The sequence below is a fragment of the Phragmites australis genome, chromosome 2, assembly GCF_958298935.1.
Source record: "Phragmites australis chromosome 2, lpPhrAust1.1, whole genome shotgun sequence".
NCBI classification, from domain to species: Eukaryota; Viridiplantae; Streptophyta; class Magnoliopsida; order Poales; family Poaceae; genus Phragmites; species Phragmites australis.
Window position 1 is genome coordinate 25123471 of NC_084922.1, and position 14776 is coordinate 25138246.

A 14776-nucleotide genomic window follows, 5' to 3' on the forward strand; every position below is an offset into this window, starting at 1 on the left:
GGGGCCCGGGACCCTCTTCATCCAAACCCCGACTCGCCGCCGACACCTCTGTTCCAACGAAGGAGGTCGTGGTGAGCGAAGACGCTACCCAGGTTGTCCGTATCGGCAGCAACCTGGGCAGCAAATAGGAAAGCGCGCTCGTCGCCTTCCTTCGGGCTAACGTAGACGTGTTTGCCTGGCAACCGTCCGACATGCCCGGGATCCCTAGGGAGGTGATCGAGCATCACTTGGCGGTGCGTCCGGACGCCCGCCCGGTGAAGCAGAAGGTCCGGCGGCAGGCGCCAGAGCGCCAGGAGTTTATCCGCGAGCAGGTCAGCAAGCTCCTCAACGCCGGATTCATTCGAGAAGTCCTCCACCCCGACTGGTTAGCAAACCCAGTCATCGTCCCAAAGGCCAATGGCAAGCTCCGCATGTGTGTGGACTACACCGACCTAAATAAGGCTTGCCCTAAAGATCCCTTCCCCTTACCTCATATTGATCAAATTATAGATTCAACTGCGGGATGCGATCTTTTATGCTTTCTAGATGCAAACTCTGGGTATCACCAGATTCGCATGGCCGTAGGGGACGAGGAAAAAACTGCTTTTACCACCCCGGTGGGGACTTATTGCTACATGTCAATGCCTTTCGGCCTGCGCAACGCTGGATCATCCTTCCAGCGCGCTATTCGTATTACTCTTGACTCGCAGGTTGGCCGTAACGTCGAGGCTTACATCGACGACCTCATGGTCAAAACCCGAGACCGTGCCACCATGCTCGAGGACCTTGCCGAGACTTTCAACAGTCTCCGTTCTACCCGCCTCAAGCTCAACCCGGAGAAGTGTGTCTTCGGGGTGCCAGCGGGCAAGCTCCTTGGTTTCTTGGTCTCTGGCCGAGGGATCGAGGTCAATCCAGAGAAGATCCGGGCCATTGAGCAGATGCGACCCCCGGTTCGACTCAAGGAGGTCCAGCGCCTCGCCGGCTGCATGGCAGCCCTCGGGCGCTTCATCTCCAAGCTCAGGGAGCGAGGGCTCCCCCTCTTCAAGCTTCTGAAGAAATCCGGTCGTTTTGACTGGACGCCGGAGGCCGAGCAGGCCTTCCACGACTTAAAGAAGTACCTTACTTCGCCACCCGTGTTGGTGGCTCCCTCTCAAGGTGAGCCCCTACTACTCTACGTTTCGGCCACTCCTCAGGTCGTGAGCATAGTGCTGGTGGTAGAGCGCGACGAGTGTTTGGGGCCGGGTGCTGGGTCCCAGCTCCCAGAGGCCCCCGACCACTCACTTGTCCTCGCGGCTCCCCCTGGGCAAGGGGTCGAGCCCGAGCACACTACTCTTCCCAGCCAAGGAGTCGAGCCCGAGTGCCCGGCCAGCCCCGACCGTGCCGCCAACCCTGGGGGCTGCAGTAGCCCCCCGGGTGGAGCCGCCGTCCTGGGTCATCGGGTACAGCGACCGGTGTACTTCGTCAGCGAAGTCCTCCGGGAAGCCAATACAAGGTATCCCCAGGCGCAGAAGCTACTCTATGCCGTGCTCGTTGCCTCCCGAAAGCTGCGCCATTACTTCCAGGCGCACAAGGTCTCGGTGGTTACCACTTATCCACTGGGACCCATTCTCCGGAACCGGGAAGGCACCGGGCGCGTTGTCAAATGGGCAGTAGAGCTGGCGAAGTTCGACCTACACTTCGTCAGTCGTCAGGCAATCAAAAGCCAGGCGCTCTCTGACTTCTTGGCAGAGTGGACGCCCGTCCCCTGCGTCATCCCAGAAGAGGTCTCTGCCTATCCCGGGCACGACGCGCCCGGGTACTGGGTCATGCACTTCGACGGCTCCCTCTCGCTGAAAAGCGCAGGGGCCGGAGTGGTTCTCACCTCCCCAACAGGTGAAGAGCTCCGGTACGTCGTGCAGTTGCAGTTCCGCGCATCCAACAACATGGCGGAGTATGAAGGTCTCATCGCCGGCCTCCGGGCTACGGTGGGGCTCGGGATTCGTCGCCTCCTGGTTAAAGGGGACTCCCAACTGGTCGTCAACCAGGTATCCAAGGAGTACCAGTGCACGGATCCTCAAATGGCGGCGTACGTGGCTGCAGTCAGGAAGCTCGAGAGACGCTTCGACGGCCTCGAATTGCGGCATATCCCTCGCCGCGACAATGCTCCGGCCGACGAGCTTTCTCGCCTGGCCTCCTCACGTGCGCGCATCCCTACCGGAGTCTTTGAAGAAAGGCTCGCACGGCCTTCCGTCCTGCCTGCCGAACAGGATGAAGGGGAAACCTCGAACTCAATTCAGGGGACCCCGGCGGTGCCCTCAGTGGGAAGCCCCGTCAGGGCGCCACCGTCCGGCGAGTGCGCTGTGCTCGCCGAATGTTCTCAAGATGCCTCGTGGATGTCTGACATCCGAGGGTACTTGAAAGAAAAGTTCCTACCCGAGGATGAGGCGTCTGCCGAAAGAGTTGCTCGGTAGTCCAGACGCTATGCCATAGTAGATGGGGATCTCTACCGGCGTAGCGCAGGAGGTGTCCTCTTGAAATGCATCTCCCGGGCAGAAGGCGGCGATCTTCTCGCTGAGGTCCACGAGGGCGAGTGTGGTGGCCATTCATCGTTCCGCACGTTGGTCGGGAAGGCCTTCAGGCAAGGTTTCTACTGGCCTACAGCTCTCCAGGATGCTTCCGAGCTGGTTCGGCGCTGCAGGGCGTGCCAGTTCCATGCAAAGCAGATTCACCAGCCAGCTCAGGCTCTTCATACCATTCCCCTGTCATGGCCTTTCGCGGTCTGGGGTTTGGACATTCTGGGTCCATTCCCGCGAGCAGTCGGGGGCTATGCATACCTATATGTCGCTATCGACAAGTTCACCAAGTGGCCGGAGGCGGTCCCAGTCATCAAGGTGACAAAAAACATGGCGCTCCAGTTTATCCGCGGCATCGCCAGCCGCTTTGGCATCCCGAACCGGATCATCACCGACAACGGCACCCAGTTCACTAGTGCCTTGTTCGGGGACTACTGCGAAGATCTCGGCATCAAGCTCTGCTTCGCTTCCGTCGCTCATCCTCGGAGTAACGGGCAGGTCGAGCGCGCCAACGCGGAGATACTGAAGGGCCTCAAAACCCGGACCTATAACGTGCTCGCTAAGCACGGAAAGGGATGGGTGGACGAGCTGCCAGCCGTGCTGTGGGCTAATCAGACTACGCCAAGCCGCGCCACCGGGGAGACTCCGTTCTTCCTCGTCTATGGCACCGAAGCAGTCCTCCCCTCCGAGCTCACTCTGGGCTCCCCTCGAGTACATGCATACTCTGAGGGTGAGCAGGAATAGCAGAGACACGAGGACGTGGACTACCTGGAAGAGCGCCGGCGGCGTGCCGCTGTCCGGGCGGCTCGGTACCAGCAGAGTCTACGGCGTTATCATCTGCGCCATGTCCGGGCCCGGTCTCTCGAGGTGGGAGACCTAGTTCTCCGACGCGTCCAGTCGTGCGAAGGAATGAATAAGCTATCCCTTGTGTGGGAAGGTCCCTTCACCGTGATCGCGGTCCCCCGGGCAGGTTCTTTCAGGTTAGCGACGGAAGAGGGACAGCCACTCCCAAATCCGTGGAATATCGAGCATCTCCGACGCTTCTACCCGTAGATGGTCGTGCTCGCAGCTCAGGTCGGCAAGGCCGGGGGCTTCTCCTCGTCCAAGTAGTCCAAGGGCTCCGACCCCTTGGGTAAGTCGCTATCACCCAACCTTGTAAATATTGTACATTCAGTATTTCAATAAGCAATCGCTGTGTCGAAATACTTTTTCTGGATTCCGTATGTTTAATCTGTCTGGTGAGGTGCTCGGTTGTGCGAGAAAAAAGTTCGCTCTCTCATTTTCCCCGCTGATAAAAGAATCCCAATCGGTATGCATGCGAGCAGTCACTGCTGACTTACGTCCGGCATGGTAGGCTGTGGTGTTCAGTGTCGTGACAGGCTCCCGGGCACTACCAAGTTTCGGGGTGCTCTGGGTAATCCCATCGCTCGAGCTGCTCGAGTAGTCCGGAGCTCGGGCCCCCGGAGCGGGCTGTCGGTGCTCGGTCTGGTCTGTAATACCCGGGCGCCACCAAACCATAGGACCTCTGGGTTATGCCTCTGTCCGCTCTTGTCCGCCGGTTTGGGTATTCGAGAGGTCTCGGGTCGAAAATGAGAGCAGTCTATAGCAAGTACCGCGCTAACAGAGCGCACCAGACAAAAAATTCTATATTCTCTCTTAAGTCACAGGCTGGCAATCACGAGCAGCTCGACCGCGAGGGCTTCAATGCCCCGGTCTCTGGTCGGCCCCAAGGGTCCTCGGGTGGTCCTACCACTTAGGCATGGGAGGTCGAGATCACCCGACCCTAGGAGCCTCGTATGCCTCTGGGCACTCGGGTGCTCCGTTGAAAGAATCAAGTCCCCGGGCACCCGAGCTCGGAAGCACACTCCTCCTGGATCGGTGGGCCGGAAGGCCGACAGCTGTCCGGTGAGTGGTTATATTCAGACAAGTCTGCTTTCAGTAAATTTATCTTCCCGAGTCATTCTCGGGGGCTCTCGCGCCTTAATCTGTTTGGTGAGGTGGTTTCCTCGCACGCAAAAACCCTGCCGCGCGTCTACTTTTTCCAGAACGACAGAACGGTTTGCAGAAAGGAGTAGCGCGCGTGCGGTAATGTCTGACCGAAGCCCTTCGTGGTGGTCGTGGTGTTCGGTCCGCTTTTAAGGACCCCGAGCACTACCGAGTCCTCGGGTACCCTGGGTAATCCTATCGCTCGAGCTGCTCGGGTAGTCCGGAGCTCAGGTCTCGGGGGCGGGCTGTCAGTGCTCGGTCCGGCCCGTTTTAAGCCCGGGCACCACTGGACCGCGAGGACTTTTGGTCACATTCTCGCCCGCACGCGTCTCCCTTCTACTCTCTGAGTGGTTGCAAAGTGAAAAAGTGTTCACTAGGCACGGCGTGTTCCGAGCGGGATTGATCCATCTCCCGGGCAAGGAAGTCTGTGTCTTTGTTCTTAACTTAGGCAATGCGGACTCGCGAGAGCTCGAAGGCCGACTGCGCCAGCAACAGCGATCAGGACCACTTTATCCTCGGGGACGGGAAGGTCGGGAACGGCCCGACTGAGTACTCCCCGGGACTTCAAGGTGAAACTCCAGAAGAAGCATCAAACACTCAGAGAAATTGGAGTTGCGAGCTCAAGGAAAAACTGCCATTAATATTCACAGGATATATACAAGGCATTTTCTAAGAGTTCACTCCTACATCTACATTCATCAAGACAACAAATGAAAAAAGACTACAAAAGATCTAGTCGGCCGCAGAGGCGTCGGCTGAATCCTCTGAGTCGTCCCCGGGGGCTGGCGGCGGCGGCACCTCTCGCCTGAAGCCGGCCGCCACCACGGCAGCGGTACTCCGGACCGCTACCCGGGCGGCCTCTCCCTCAGCCTCGACCACTCCCTCCCGCGCCGGCTCCAGCGGGAAGTTTGGGTCCCTGCTTCGGTAGCAGGCCAGAACGTGCTCGGCCACTGCATGTGCCAAGCCACGTCCCTCCCGGGCGGCGAGTTCCTGGACTGCCCAAGGCAGGGCCTCGAGGTGCTTGCAGACCTGCTGCAGCCTCAACACTTGTCGTGCGGGGCCATCGCCCTTCTCGCCTTCAACGAGCAGTCCGAGACCACCCTTCTCTACGGCCCGCCGCATCCGCCGGAGTATATCTTCCAGCATAGGCTCGAGGTTGACCCGCGAGACAAAGGCGGTCTCGAGCTTCTCCTTGGCGGCCCGCAGCTGCGCCTCGAGTCCCTGGTTCCCGACCGGACCGGAAGAACCGCCAACTGCTGCGGGGGCGGCAGCCTGCTTCGTCTTGGCCACCATCTCGGATAAAGCACGTTCGCGGGTGGCCAGTTCCACCTCATGCTTCGCGTTCTGCTCCGCCCTGATCACCATGGCCGCCGCCGCCGCGTCAGCCTCGCCTTCTCAATGACTCAGTTCGCCTTCTCGGCGACTCAGCTCGCCCTCCCGCCGGGCCAGCGCATCCTCCTTCTGGGCCACCGAATTCTCCCGGGTGTCGAGATCCGACGCCGACAACTCATTGTCCACCTCCCGGATGGAAACGTTCTCCTCCCAACGGTGGATCTCTTCTCTGATCTTCCGGAGGTCGTCTTCCCAGCGCTGGAGGTCGGCGCGCGTCTTCTCGACCGCGCCCTCCCGGCGGGTCAGCTCGGCTTGCCGCTCCTCCGCCGCCTGCTCCCGGGCTGCGACTGCCATCTCCCTCTCCTGCGCCTGCCCCATCCTGGCAAGGGCCTCGGCAGCTTGCTGCTTCGACGCCTCAGCCAGGCGGGTGGCGTCTTCTCGTTCCCGCGCGGCCTCTGCCCGCACGGTCTTCAAAATTTCTTGTTCCCGCGCGGCTTCCGCGCGGATGTCTTCTAAAAGCTTCTGCTCCCGCGCGACCGCTGCACGGGCCTCCTCCTGGGCGTCCGCCAGCTGCGCCTTCTCCAACGCCAGGCGGGCGCGCTCAGCTTCAAGCTCCCCCTCCTTAGCATCCACCGCTGCGCCCAGCCGCCCGACCGCTACTTTGACGCCTTCAATGGCGGCCAGGAAAGGGTCGGCGGGCTGGCCGGGCGCCGGTGGGGCCCAGGCTTCTCCGCAGAGTGCCTCCAGGGGGGCCGAGCTCTCTGCAGGGCCCCGCGCTGCCATCCGCCCCGGGCTCTGCCTGCCAGGGGTAGGCTCCGCCGGCGCCGAAGACTCGGACAGCGGCCGCATTCCCGCATCGGCCGCCCTGTCTGCCGGCCCCGGCAGGGCATCCACCTCCACCGTCATCCGCCCCGGGCTCTCCGCGCCTGGGGAAGGTTCCGCCGACACCAAGGATCCAGACGTTTGCTCCATCCTCCTCTCGGCCGCCGCCTCCGTCTCTCTCCCGCTGGCCGCCACGACGATTGGCGCCTCCGCCGTTCCGGTGCCCGCCTCCGACGCGACGGCAGGCAGGCTCGGCTCTGGTCTCAGCGCCCGCTCTTTCTCCGTCGCAGTAGCGCCTGCGGCCGGCCTACGGGAGACAAATGAAAAATGCTGAAGCTTAGTTCGGGCCATTAATGCCCATGGAAAAGCAAGAAAGGAGACTCACCAATATCGCCATTTGGCCGCTGGGAGCCTGATGTCCGGGTCTGGCGCTGTCGGTCCGGACTCCTCCCGCCGCCTCTTCCGCTGGGGGCTCGGCTGAACCGCTGCGCGGGCCTCGGGCGCCACCGGGCGGGCCTCGTGTGCCGCCGCGCGGGTCTCGGTTTCCGTCATGCGGGTCGCGGGCGCCGGTGCAGGCACCATCTGCACCAGACGCGGTGCCAGCACTGGAAATGCCGCCGCTGCCGTTGGCGATGGCGGAGAGTCTGGCACTAGGATCAGGGCCCGGGGACGCTTTCCCCGATCTCCCGGTGCCACCTCTTCGACAACTTCAGTCGCGCCCTCCTCCCTGGCACGGCGGCTGCTACCTGCGGCGACCCCTTCACCAGCCCGTGCCGAGTTGCCAGCGACCTCCTCGCCAAGTAGCTCCTCCAGCCCGGGGAGTTCGGAGGCCTCGGGACTCCAGCTTCTTGGCCGATCCACAGGTCCCTGGGCGTCGAACTCCGGCAGCCCCGCCATAATGGCCACCCGGTTGGGGTTGGCGCAGAGCGCCATCTCCGGCCACGGGAGCTCCGTCCGGCCCATGTCCTCCGTTCCGGTGATCACCCGTGTCATCCCCCGCAGTTCCGCCTGCCCCAGATCCCAGCTCGCGCCGATCTGGGTCCTGGTGATGTCCTCCGGCCCGGTATAGAACCAGCTCGGCCGGGCCCGCTCTCGCAAAGGCGCCAGCCGACGGCGCAGGAAGTCCACGACCACCATGATGGAGGTCAGCCCGGACTCGCGCAGCTCCAGGATGCGCTCCAGCACCGGCTTCAGCCTCGCATCTTCTGGTGGCGGCACCTCCCACGTCGATCACCGAGGTTCTGCCGCCGCCTCTGGCAGCTCGAGGCGCTCGTCGGGGTCGACGTCGATGAAGAACCAGTCCCGTCGCCACTCCTCCCACTTGCTGCGCAGCACCTGGGGAATGTAATGATCCCCCAGGCCGTTCCGGAGCCGAAGGTTGCAGCACCCCGCGACGTCCACCGTGGAGTGCCCCCTCTTCTTCCCCACCGGCCGAAGGACGAAGAAATGGCGAAGCAGCGACGCCGACGGCGCCACCCCCATGAACATTTCGCAGAGATGCGCGAAGACCGCCAACACCACCACAGAGTTGGGGCTTAGGTGCACCAGTTGAATGCCGTACGTCTCCAGCACTTGCAGGAAGAAGGTGGAGAACGGCGGCACCAACCCCGCCGCCACAAAGGAGGTGAAGAGGACGATCCGCCCCGGGACGGTCGTCGCTGGCGTCGGGCTCGCCGGCGTCACCACCACGGCACCTTCTTGCCCCTCCGGCACCAGCAGTTTCCTGATCTTGTCCGCCGCCTCCTCGTTCCTTAGACGAGACTCCGGCAAGATGCTGTCCGAAGCCTTGTCCCGGCGTCCTCCTCCAACCCTCGTCATCTCAACAAGAATGAAAGGTGTTTTGGCGGTGGAAAGAGAGAGAAGGAAGAGTGCTCCGGTCGCCTGAGAATTTCCTAAGGGCTTCGGAGCACACAGAAGGCAAGAGCGCAAGAGCAAGAAAGCGTAAAGAGGGGGACGGACCGATCCATTCCCCCTTTTATATCTCAAAGTTCAAAAACTGCCGCCCAAACGGTTCACTCGGCGAAGCGTCGCCTCGATCGACGTAACTGCCAGGCGAATCTCCCGCCGATCGCGCGATATCAGCGGCTGCCAGGCGTATTTTCCTCGATCTGCGCGGCGACCGCGCGTGCCGCCCGTATGGTCATCATACCCTTCGGAAGTTGTGTGGACACGCGTCCATTCATTTTCCCGTTGGGAGGTACTTGAGGTCTGGGTCCGTAAAAACCACCTCTCGAAAGCCTGCCACATGGCGTCTGCACTAGCCTCGGCCTCGGCCGCGACGAAGGGCCCATTCGCAGTCTCCGTCCTGTCGCCTACCAATGGACCCGGGGGCTACTGTCGGTGTATTAGGAACCAGGGGTCCCTGAGTCCCAAGACCGGACCGGCCGTCCGCCACATGTCACCATCCCGCGGGGTCCACCCTGCAGGAGAAGAAGAAACTAAGTCCCGGGGGAAGGTGCTCGGGGCCGTAGCCTCTAGGTTCCCGAGCACCCCGGTTCCCCGATGATCCGCAGAGTCCAAATACCGGGAAGGAAGCGCAAGATCGTCCGACGACTCGAAGGGTCCCATCGTCGGGGTGCCAGCCAGTCAAGGGCCCAATGCCGCATTTAATAGGCACACGCGGCCTGACATTCTGACATTCTCAGCTGCCCACGCCCCAGTGTCAGACCCTACCATGCACTGGCAGGGGGGCGTGGGTCCATTAAATGCACGGGTCCCGTCCCGTTTCATCTGGATGCCTCGGGATAACGTTGCCAGAATCGAAGCGCTCCGCCTGCCACCCTGCCCTGGCAGAAGAACAAGACAGGGTGGGCGCACCGGGCACCTCTGAGGCTGCCCGATGGGCCCCCTTAATGGCGCCAGAGGGCATCCACAGTGGCGGGTGGTCGGATGCGCGCCGCATTTTTCCACCGCCCCTGTCACTTCGCCAAGACGGAATGATGACGCCTTTCTCCGTGGCACCTTGGTATTTGCGCCCCCTCTTTCCCATTCTGGATAAGTCAAGGTCAGCGCGCCTATAAAAGGAAAGGATAGGGCACTCTCAGTAGACAGACGGAAAAACAAGAAGAACAAGGCAAGGAAGCCCAGATAAAAAGGCGAAGAACATCACAAACAAGCAAAAGCCAAGCTAAACACGAGAGCCTCAAGCTCTCTGTAGGTAGCTCACCCCTGTAACAGATACATTCTTGAAGAATTCCCTTCAAGAAGAGATATAACACACACACAGGAGTAGGGTGTTACGCCTCCGCGCGGCCCGAACCTGTCTAAACCCCGGGGCACCCATCTTTCTCGCACTAGGGCGATCATCTCCCACCAGCCACTGCATTTATTTCCGTTCCCGCTTATTTCCCAGACAAGCTTATCCAGGATCATCCCCCGGCCGAATCTCTAAAAAGGGGTCTCTCGGGATCCCTGCGACAGGAGTTCATCCTCTGACACACGCCAACAAGGAAGCAACGTGAACTCTTTATGTTCAACTGCCTGGAACATTTTGCAAGCCTTAACAACCTGCACAACAAGGAAACATATAGAACACGCCGAGTGCAAAATCATTTACAAGTTACATGTGAAGGCAGCATACAACATCGTACCGTCTCCCCCTCCGTGGTACTGCTGCGTCTACTATGCATTGCACGCGCGTAGTGGCCGCAAAACTTTTGTACCATCCCGTTAATGAATGCCCACCTCCCTTGCAAGGGCTTCTTATTGCGAGTGGACGGGAATTGTTTGTACTCGTGGAAGTAAGACTTGATCCGCTGCCAAAACGCGCCCAAACTTTGGTTCGAACCCACCACCGGATCCATGCTAACGTTGACCCAGGCAGAAACAAGTAGTAGGTCTTCCTTCATCGTGTAGCTCTGCCCACGGCCTCCACCAGCAGCTACCTCTGTTTGTGCATCCTCACTCTGCACCACGGGCGCTGGGGCCTGCGTGGCACTCAATCCTTCTTGGGTCAGTGGTACTACATCATCCCATGGAATAGCATCATCGTCTCCTCTCAGAAAATCTGCGTACTCCATAGAATCCCTGCAGACTTAGGTATAAGCGCATGTACCGAACATGTATAGAACAAGTGCAGCATGTAGCATCCCATATTAGAGAGGGTACATAACATGTTTGAAACAAGATTCAAATAAGTTTACAGCACACAATACTACTTTATTTGGCTTATAGTAGCCTCTAGGCAACATATCATCCTATAGCCTCCATGATCGATCAGACTCAATGGAGTACTATTCGACGGACTCAGGACATAACACGGTCTCCGAGCTCCACTCGTCGGACAGTACGTCGTCTTCTCCACTGCCCGGTGCAACCGATGCTTCATGAACGCCGGGTACGCTAAGGTTGTCTTCGGTGGCTGAGTGGTCGGCTTCTCTAGCGCTGATCAAAGCATCTTCGACCTGAAACACAACCTGCTCCAAGTCCTGAGCTATGCTCTCTACCTCAAGTAGAGCCCGATTCATATCCATGGCCGCAGGGCAGCTGTCCGTTGTCAAATTGTCGACGGCAACCTTCTTCAATGCTTGTGCAGCCTCCTGCACATTGTCCTGGAGCATTGACAGAAGGGCCGTAAGCTCTGGAGCGTCCATCTATAATGAGGCCAATCATCAACACGCATACTATCCAATATTCCATAAGACATTCCACCCAAACCCATACTATGGAACCATCTCACCTAACCACAGGATAAACCTAACATGGCCTACCTCATTGCCTACAAATGTATGTACTTCATGTGTTGGCAACTACCACTTGTGTTGGTGCACAGAACCAATTATTTGTTGGTAACAACCTACAGTGCCTACAAAAGTGGTTCATCATTTCCTTCCTACTGCAATGAAATGACAAGGTTTCTAAAGAATGCCCAAAGTACTGTACAGTTCAACACTTCCTATATCCAATTCAGTTCAAGTGCACCTTACAATTCAGTCCTTCCAATTTAGAAAGGTTCATCTAGTCCATTAATCAAAGCCTGTAGGGAAATTCAGGAATGCAGTACCACACCCTTTAGTCTAACACATAAAATAGCACAGAAGATGTACCCTATTTCGGTTCATCAGTTCCCTACACCAAGTCCTGCACTGAAACTAACATTGCCCTAACTACACCTTCGGTACAACCATGAACCTCCTAAAGCAGGTGCAGGACAAACTAGCATATCCCATGGAAGAGCCATGATCAGCAGGAAATAGCACAAAAGGTTCACCCAAATTGAGTTCATCTATTCCATACAACAATGCCTCCACTAAAATTAACAAAGCAGTAACTAAACATTGAGTATGAACATTCAGCTCCTAAAACAGATGAAGGACAAACTAACATATCCCATGGAAGTGCCATGATCAGCAGAAATTACCACTATAGCTTCACCCTAATTGTGTTCATCTATTCCATTAATCAATGCCTGTACAGATAAGCTCACAACCATGGCAATGAACATACAAAATCGGCGCAAATGGCACACATTGCATTCAACATACTAGCTTATTGTCTCCTTCATCTCAAAATCGTCCCACTGCCTTCTCCCTGCATCTCTGCACGAGATGCAGCCCTTCGCCCAACTGTCCCCTACACTGCTGCAACTACAACCTCCTGCACGAACTGGACAATAAGGGCCTCCGACCTCATGCTGGCGAAGACCACCGTCGCCTTCAACCGGCTCAAAAGCCATGACCACAAATGCAAATTGCAGACCCACTCCAATGTACCATACAAGCAAAATTTCCGAACAACCTCCCAACAATCGGACTCCCCGCCGTGGTGCCGGATGCGACGTACTACGACCTCCCCAAACCCCACCCTCTCCACCCCTTCCGCCCACCGCCTACGACCTCCGGCCCACCGCCTATGCACCGCAACCGCAATCGACACCCTCCCCACCCCGCCTTCCGGCAACAAGCAGTGAAGAGGACGTACCAGGGACCACCTGCGAGCGTCGCGGAGCAAACTGAAGGGGGGGATCCAGGGATCTGGCTCGCCAGATCCGTCGCCGCCCAATCTTCCGGACCCGGGGACGCCTCCTCTTTGGCTGCGTCGCCTGCTTCATCGCGCTTGCATCGACCGCCGACGCCGCCCGCCTCCCCTCTGCGCGCCCCCTCCAGCTCCGCTTCCTTCCCACCGCGGGAGTGTCGAGTGCCGCACAACTGCCCTCGCCCACAATGATGCAGTCGCCGCATTCGTCCGCAATTTTGCCGACTCGTTGCCTCTCCCCGCATCGCTGTTCAACCCAATAAAGACTCTGCTGGAGACCAATGCCGCACGCCGAACGGCCCGCATCCGACATGGATGCCTCTCCCGGCCCGGATACGGTGTCCGCTGGAGTTGGCCTTAGTAAGCAAAAGTTCAACCAAACACAGCCTAAGTAAAAACCCAGAAACAAACTATTTCTCCAAAGTTAGGCTCATAGGATGTAGATCTGACTTAGTTAATGATGGTATTCACATATAATCAATAAGTATTAACTCATATTAGTATATTTTAAATTAAATTAAAGTTTAATATGATAAATTAAGTACTATATAATGTATTTATATAAAATAAACATTATATTAACACTTACTTTTTTATTTATTCTCATGTAACATATACCTACATGAACAACTAAATACAATCTCTTCTTCACTAGCCTAAGTATATCCAACCAATTAAACAAATAATACTATATTCACTTAGCCTGACTCAAATGAGCTATGCTCACTAATACAGCCAAGCTAGGGGATAATCAAACGAACCCTTAACGAGTTCCGGTGTTGTGTTCCACTGAAACACCATTAGCACTATGTGCCGATCGATGCGTTAGTTCAACGGTTGGACGGTTATAGGAGATGGTGTTGTGTTGTAACGAGAGCTAAAAATATATACAAAATAATATAGTTTACGGAGTGAAACACGACGAGCTATAATAGAAAGCTATTTTGCAACAGGAGCCAAGAATTGGGATCTAAATTGATTAAACCACACTATAATTTCAGCTTTAGGGAACTCTGAGCTCACTAAAAAATTGATATGTATTCAATTAAGTATTGGTTAACCTGCAAAGGAAGAAAATTCTAAAACTACTCTACCTTTATTTACCAGCACCATCTGAAAATGGTATGAAAAAATAGAGGTACTTACCTCTACTGCAAAGCCAAACATTGCTGAAAATTCAAGTATTTAATCATGAGGGCCAATGCTTTCCTCAAGAGTCGAGATCCCTTCAGAACTAAAATTGTGTTGGAGGAAAGCAAAGCCTTCAAACTATGAACGATATTGCAAGGATCATGTAAGATATTATGTGTAATATTTTATATAAAAAACAAGATTATTAAAATGAGGTGTTCGCAAGTTCATACCTTGGAGCAAGGGATAGCTTCATAAAGTAGTAATAAGTGGACAGAGTTTGATGCATGACATAATTTCCAGTATACTTTGATGACCTTGACAAATAAATAACTGCTATCATCAAGGGCAATAGTATGTAGAATCCCACTATTCCTAGAAGCATTATCCCGCCTGATGCACCATCAATATTCATCAAGAACTTGGGCAAAGCAATCCCGACCGTGGCTGATGATAGACCGTGGCTAACGATAGATCGATTAACAGTGTTGCATGGTTCATTACAAATTTAAATCATCATCGTCATGATCTCAAATTGGTTGACCAACTATATAGAGCATCGATCATACATCTCCATTAAATTTCTAATTCCTGCAAGTTAACAAACTATGCAAACATCATAAGATCGTAGCAACCCCTCATCGCCGAGGATCAACAGACACATTGGTGTTTTTTATTTGCGTATATGTAATAAATTTGCTCACCTAAAATGCAAAAGAACACAACCATGGCTAATTGGTGCTCGTGCGTTGCAACGAAAACCACATTTCAGCACTGTCGGAGGATTAACTCCTGTCGCAGGGATCCTGGGGGACCTCTTTTTAGAGATTTGGCCAGGGGGATGATTCTGAATATGTTCGCCGGAGAAATAAATGGGTATGAATGCGATGGCCGGTGGGGTGGAATGATCTAATGAGGAACGGAGTAAATGCACCGGCGGTTAGACAGGTTCGGGCCGCACGGGGGCATAACACCCTACTCCTGTATGGATACTATAAATG